General features: G+C 44.1%; 1 non-coding gene across 1 annotated transcript; it reads left to right on the forward strand.

Annotated features, from left to right (window-relative positions):
• Positions 1-6,678: 6,678 nt before the first annotated feature.
• trnal-uag (transfer RNA leucine (anticodon UAG)) lies at positions 6,679-6,760 on the forward strand. The gene has a single exon. It is a non-coding gene; the product is annotated as a tRNA-Leu (tRNA).
• The last annotated feature ends 1,067 nt before the right edge of the window (positions 6,761-7,827 follow it).

Consider the following 7,827-nt stretch of genomic DNA (forward strand, 5'->3'; position numbering starts at 1 on the left):
ACAGCCACCACACAACAGCATACTGGCAAGCAGCAATAAGTTTGCGAGCAGAGGAAATGTTCTGAAGAACAACAAATGCACAATATCATTATTTAGCGGACATTGACAGACACGTAGGAACTGAGAATGAGCTGAATGATTAACTTCGATGTCCTTAGAGGCTTTGGAGATTCCTTGAATGAGAATGTCGAAAACTGACATTGATGGATTTCCACAAAGGATCAAATCCTCGGGGGACAGTGCAGGATGTTGTTGAAACGTACGCTTCAATAGAATTATAATTTAACATCGCTGACTTCACCAGTTACCCCACTCAAGGCAGTAATCAGTACTGCAGATAATCACACATAATCCAAATTCCCAGCCCTGGAATCAGAGAAACAGTGACGCAGCTGTCCAGGTCCATCAGGAAATGGGGATAGGAATGATTGCGCGGAGTTACTCTCTGGCTCCAGTCATGCAATAGGTGAGCGGGCGGTCCTTCTCTGTTGGAATAGAGGCGCAAGAAATTCCGAGGTTGTGAGTGCTCCTGATCAAGAACATATATGTCACCGTTTATACTGTCATAGCGATCTATACTGCATCATGCCGAGACAGCTGAGTGTCACAACTGGACGGTGTTGAGCTCTTAACTGTGCAGTGGGGGTTTAAAAGCTGATTTTGCTATTTGGATCAGCGTTTCCAACACTGGCGGTGGCAGCTGCTTTTGCTCGCAAGAGCTCAGAATCAGTTTCTTCCTCACTGTAAAGACTTCAGCCCAGAGAAGGTGGTGCTGGGGTGATAATTTGAACGAGGCAAACGTGTGAACTGCAGATGTTGGGAACCAAAGTAGAGTTCAGAGTGGTATTGGAAAAGCACAGCAGGTCTGACAACATCCGAGGAGCAGGAACATCGACGTTTTGGGCAAAAGCCCTTCATTAGGAATACAGGCAGGAAACCTCCAGGGTGGAGAGATAAATGGAGAGTCGATGAGGCTAGGGAGAATGTAGCAAAGAGTACAATAGGTGAACGGGTATTGGGAAGGTGGTGATACGTCAGAGAGGAGGGTGGGGTATGGTAGCAAAAGTACAAAATGTGAATGGGGTGGGGATGGAGCTGATAGGTCAGAGGGGAGGCTCGAGCGGATAGGTGGGAAGGGATATTGGCAGGCAGGACAGGTCATGAGGACAGTGGTGAGCTAGAAAGTTGGAAAGGAGGTACAGTGGGGGGAGGGAAAATGAGGAAACTGGTGAAGTACACATTGATGCCCTCGGGTTGAAGTGTTCCGAAATGGAAGAGGAGGTTTACTTCCTCCAGGCGTCGGGTGGTGAAGGAGCGGCGGTGGAGGAAGCTCGGGACCTGCATTTTCTCAGGACAGTGGGAGGGGGAGTCGAAATGTTCGGCCACGGGGCGGTGGGATTGATTGGTGCGGGTGTCCCAGAGATGTTCTCCGTGAGGAAGCAATATTTTAAACTAATCATTCTTGGCGACTATGACATGGAACCGGTGATGTTTACGTTCGATGTATTAAACTTGGAAAGCAAGCCTGACCTCAGGAACAGAGTTCATGACTTTAATTTCCTGAAATCCTATTCATTCATGCCCCTTATGCAGGGGATTCTATCATCTTTACACAGTCCTCCCTCCGTGTGACTCCAGGACCAGAAATACATTAGCTTCCCCTTAATTCGAGAATCCTCACCGTGTGGGGAATCAGACTATTCGGCCCTTCCAGTCCACACCATATCTGCGAAGCGCATCCCACCAGACCTCTATCCCATCAGCCTTGATTTCCTATTGTTGATCCCTCTAACCCGCACATCTTTGTTTGGAGTGAAGAAAATAACACAAACACACAAATAATGTGCAGACTACACAGAGACAGACACTGAGGCTTGGACCGAAACGGGGTGCCGTCAGACAGCAGTGAACTAAGGACGAAAAATAAACGTTGTCTTAACCAGCGATCGCCACACCCTGTGGCGGAATAAGGAAAAAGAAAGCCCATTCACAACATGGAAAACTATATTTGTATTTGTGTGAGCAGGATTTGAAGAAATCGTTTACCCTGGATAGAAAAAAGGACACTGATACCACAGAGAGAACAGGGCAATGAGGGAACTGCGGAAGGGATTCAATTAACCACTGAAGTGGAAACTCGTTTACTCAATCACACTGGGGAGGGACCGTTCACCAGTCCCGTGTGAGGGAAGGATTCACTGAGCAAAATAACCTCCGGAATCACCAACAAGATTACATATCCCATCAGATTTTCGATTATGCAGTCAATGCCGCTGTTAATCCCAGACAGCTGCCGGTTTCATATCATCAATCATAGAGTCATACAGCATGAAAAAAGGCCCGGAAGTCCAACTAGTCCATGCTGGACATACTGCCAAACTAATCTAGTCGCATCTGCCAGCTCCTGTACCCACTGAGGGGCGATAATGCCCTTGTAGTTCTATTACTGTATTGTTAATCCAAGAGCCCAGGTAATATTTTGTGTACAAAGGTTCAGATACTGACATCGCAGACGGTGGAGTTTGAATTCAATAAATACCTGGAATTGAAGAGTCTCATGATGACCTGAATCAGTTGTTGTGGAAATCCCTATCTGGTCCACTCATGCCTGTTAGGGAGAGCGAACTGTTATAGTCATCTGCTCCATCCCACTTGAGACTCCAGATGCGTAATATCGTGGTGAACTCTTAACTCTCATCTGTGAAATAGCTGAAGGACTAGGCATGAATGAATAGATTTTATTTAAAAAACACACTTAACCTTTCTCCTTCTTGTACCGATCCAATTGTCCTTTAAATGTCGCAAATGTATCCTCATCTATCACATCCTCAGAAAGTTACTGGCACACATAGAGCACCCTCAAGGCAAAAAAGGCCACCCACCTCTTTTTTGAAATCTGTTTTCCTCTTAAACATCTCGTCTTGAAATTTCCCTCCTGGGAAAAGGCAGCTATCGATAACTCTATCTAAACTCTCAAAATAATTTATATACTTCTATCAGGTCGCCGCTCAAATCCCTATCCTCGAGTGAAAAGAGTCTCAACTAAGAGAAATGAGGACTGCAGATACAAGAGATCAGAGTCGAGAGTATGCTCCTGGAAAAGCACAGCATGTCAGGCAGCGTCCGAGAACCAGGAAAATCGACATTTCAGGCAACAGCCTGATGAATGACACTTGAGTGAATAAAATATTCCCCTGCTCTTCGGATGCTGCATTAACTGTTGTGTTTTTTTTTCCAGCACCTCAATCTCGAATCTGAAAGTAGTATCGACCTATCAGCCTTTCAATGTAACTCAAGACTTATACTCCTGGCAACATGCGCATACAAGTCTTCTGAACCAAATCCAGCTGGATAATATCATTCTTATAACTGGATAACCGGAACTGGGCACAGTATTCCGGAAGAGGTCTCCCCAATGTCCTCACACAACTTCAACACAACGTCCCATCTCCTATACACAAAGGACTAAGCAATGAAGGCAAGTGTGCCAAATGACTTTTTAACTATTCTGTCTGTGATGCAAACTAAGAGTTACGTTCCTGCATCCCGAGCTTCCGTGATCTACAACACTACACAAAGCCTATCATTATCTATATAAGCCAAACTCATTTTGTTGCACCAAAATGCAGAACCTTCCATTTATCAAGATTGGAATTCCATGTGAGAGTTTTCAGTCCAATGGCACATTGGACTAAGGTCCTTTTGAATCTTAACTGGTCTTTTTCAGTGTCTCCAATTCTCGTGTCGTCTGCAAACCTACGAAGCAAGCGTGCCACGCATTCCATTGATTTCTCATATAGATCATTGATGTATATTTATTTGTAGTGGCGTGATTTAGCAGTTTGCCGGCCAGTTAGTCATGTAATTAACCATGAGGAAGAAAGCCGCAGACTGTAGGGAGATATCAAACAATTGGAAAGAAAAATAGTGAAAGCCATTCAATCCAGGGAACTGGATGATTGTGAAGCAAGCTCAACTTTCATACCAGCCCCCAAACGTTATGCACTCAATATGCTCCAGTTGTGGCACTCAGCTGTCTCAGCAAAATGTACTGTAGAGTGTTGTTTTATTATAAACAGGAGCATTGTCCCTTCTGCCCCGCCTTTGAGCAGGAGCACTCCCAACCTTGGAATTGCTTGTGCTTCTACTATCGTTATAGAAAGACCGTGCATTCACCGATTCCATCACTGGATTCATCGAGTAGCTCTGCGATCTCTTTCCCGTCCCGATTTCCAGTTGGATCTTCGTGACTGCTAACTCAGTTCCTCTGATTCTGAGGCTGGGAATTGGGACTATGTGGCAGCAGTGGTTATTGTTTTGTGTGGGGAAACTGGTGAATAGCCGAAGTTAAATGCATTGCTATTGAAGCGCATATTTCAACAAAACCTGCACTGTCCCCCGAGTCTTTGATGCTTTGGAGAAATCTATCAATCTCAGCCTTCTGCATATTAATGACTGAATCACCAGAGACTCTGGGGACACCGATGTTAAACGTTCAGCCAATTCTGAGTTCCCACATGTCTGTCACTGTTCTGAGAATTACTGATGCTGTGAATTTGGAGCTATTCTTAACATTTCCTCTGCGACTATATCTATGGCCTTCCATAATCGTCAATGGCGTGCTCTGATTGTGTAGTGGTTAGTACTCTGCATTATAACCACCGCAAATTCAGATCAAATCCGAGTCGCAGCGCGACGTTTTTTTTCTCCACTAGCGTTTGTGTTAAACCTAAGAAATCAATTGTTTTTACATGGTAATATTCTCCGAAGCAATGTTCTTATTGACTGCAAATTCCAATCACACACATCTCTGCGTATCATATGTCATAGTTAATATCCAGCCGTTCTCAGAGATTTCTCTCACTCCAATGATCACTAACCGTCCTTTCCGTCCGCCCATACCCCTCCCCACCACTATTTCATTCATTTGGAGATGCTGGCGTTGGACTGGGTTTATTAAGTTAAAAATCACACAGCACCAGGTTTTAGTCTTACAGGTTAATTGGAAATTCTTGACTTTGTAGCGCTGCTCCTTCATCATGTGGTTGTTGAGTAATTTCCTTTTCATTATGGCACTGCCGAATCAACTCCCATTGACATCACTCAGTCTGTGCTGCTGTGGTCACTGTTGCTGGGTGAATGTGTCCCAATCTGACGATCATGACCTTCAAACTATCTGATCCATTTGGACGCCACAGTTTCGACATCTGTCTTCATGTAGCAGCTTTTACTGACATGACCAGAGATTATTGGAGCATGAGGTTCAGGGAAATGACACACGACAGTATCGGGAATAAGTGACTTGGTTGGAAAACGACAGTCCAGCATCTTTCTGCAACGGCCGAGTGCTGCTATCACTGGACTGCTACTTCAGACCCCGAGTTAATGTGCCTGGGATAGGTGTTCGACTCCAACCATGCTAGCTGGTAGAATTGGATTGCATTAAATATGGGGTTCTACAAATACAATGACTCCTAAACCATTTTGACCAATTGCTGAAAAAACAAAACCATTCAGTTCATTAATGTCATTTGAGGATGGAAATCCGGCCGGCCGTTTTGATATGGTTCAGTATCAACGGCCTGCTGAGCAATTAGGGATAGTCATTAAATGCTATCGAGCTAGCGACGTACATTATACTATAACAGAATTTATTAAAATGTTCATTTGGCTCCAGCCAGTGTATTGCGTGCAATTCTGCAATTCATATTATAGCATGGAAGTGGCCGCACTGGGAACGGTGCAGGAGAGATTCGCTAGGATATTTCGCGGTCTGAAGAGTTTCAGTTATGAAGAGAGACAAGGCAGACATGGGATGTTTGTCGCCGAGCAGAGGAGATTGAGAGAAGACATGATTGAGATGAACAAATTAATGAGGGATATTGATCGAAAGAAACATTTCCTACTGGTGGAGAGATCGAATATTGGGGGCCATAGATTTCAGGAAAAAGCAGCAAGGCTTCAATAGTTTAATCAGCAAGCGGGTGGTTGGAATTTGGAAGGCACTGTCTGTCAGTGTCAGAGAGACAAAAATCCTCACAACCTGAAGAAATATCCAGATATGAATTGGTGATGCAAAGACATATAAGGCGATGGGGTAAACGATGGTAAATTTGATTCAGGTAATTAAGTAGTTAGAACATAGAACATAGAACATAGAGTGCAGAATAGGCCATCCAGCCCTCGTTGTTGCACCGACCTGTGAACTATTCTCAGCTCGGACCCCAACATTAGCCCAAAATCATCCATGTGCTCATCTAAGGATTGATTAAATCTCCCTAATGTGGCTGAGTTGACTACATAACAGATAGGACATTTAATGCCCTGATCACTCTCTGCGTAAAGAATCTGTCTTGATCATCTGTCAGATCTATCACTCCTCCATTTGCTGTTATCCCCCCTCGGATACACTGACATCATCATCCGAGAAAAAAAAGATTTCCACTGTCTACCCTATCTAATCTTCTGATCATCTTGAATGTCTCTATTTAATCGTCTCTTACCTTTCTTCTTGCCAAATGAGAGCAGTTTCAAGTCTTCCAGCCTTTACTCACAACACCTTCCCTCCAGACCAGGCAACATCCTGGTAAATCTTCTGCTCACATTTTCCAGTGCTTCCACATCCTTCACTGAAATATGGGACAAAGAACTGTACACAATATCCCAAGTCTAGCAGCTGGTAGTGTGGCCGAGCGGTCTAAGGCGCTGGATTTAGGTTCCAGTTTCGACAGGGGCGAGGGTTCGAATCCCACCACTGCCATTTCTACTGATCAGCTCCAACAGCACAGCTTGTTAAACTTCTGCGCAGATCAGGTATTGATTTGCTTCCCAGGCAATTAACTGTGCTGATTTATCCAAACTGTCTCTGCTGTCATTATCGTGTTCGCCTCCCTTGTGTAAAATTGCAAACAGGTCACCTTTATGTTGCTTTATGTTCCAAGCATGTTGAGATTTTACTGGAACCGAATGGAGACTGCTATTTCATCGCTGTTGTGAAACAAAGTCCTGCGGTGAGTCGATTCATCGTTATTTGGCTTTCTAGCGAATGGGAAAATCGTTCCGATTCATTTTGATGTCACATATTATTGAATTTCTCCAATTTCCTTCGTTTCTGTCCCGGAGACCCCTGAAGGGAAAGGTAATCTAATCGAGACTGTGATTGGTGAATTTCACTTTTTGTGGCCCATTCTTATTATGTTCTTTCTTTCTCTCTTTTCAGCATTGTCTGGGAAATGGTGGTTCACCAAGGCTGCAGTATGTTTGAAAGAGTAGTTTGGAAAGGCCCTGTTGTTAGTTGTGAGATTACTTTATGCCTCATGCCCTCGGAGTGTCTCACATTTAGCATTCATGCTTCGCTGTGTCTGAAAATGCGTTTGGTTTGCCAGTTTTGCTGGTGTGTTCCGTATCAAATGCTTTCTGTTTTGCGATTCGCTCAATACATTACGAATTAACTGGGTTTCTGAGGTAATTTCCAGCTGCAAAAAATCCTCAACTGGGAATCTGGGAAAATTTCACAGAGTATGGTCAGTTGGAGCAAAAGTAAGGAAGTCGTTCGTTTCTGCAGTGTTTCACAATACTACCTTTCCCGTGAGCAGTCGAACAGATTAAATGATTGTGCTACAGACTGCGACGGCAAGCTCCGCTGAAAAGTAATCCTTTAAAACCGGTGTAAGCAACACAAGGTTATTGGGGTACACCGCGTGGAAACAGATACTTCGGTGTATCTCATCCATGCTCACCACATCACCAAAATTAAACAAGTCCCACTAAACAACGAGTAATTGGAAATAGAAAGGTGAAAGGTAGAATGTCATCAGCTTTCAGTGT

This window comes from Hemiscyllium ocellatum, chromosome 49 (assembly GCF_020745735.1).
Source record: "Hemiscyllium ocellatum isolate sHemOce1 chromosome 49, sHemOce1.pat.X.cur, whole genome shotgun sequence".
Classification (NCBI taxonomy): domain Eukaryota; kingdom Metazoa; phylum Chordata; class Chondrichthyes; order Orectolobiformes; family Hemiscylliidae; genus Hemiscyllium; species Hemiscyllium ocellatum.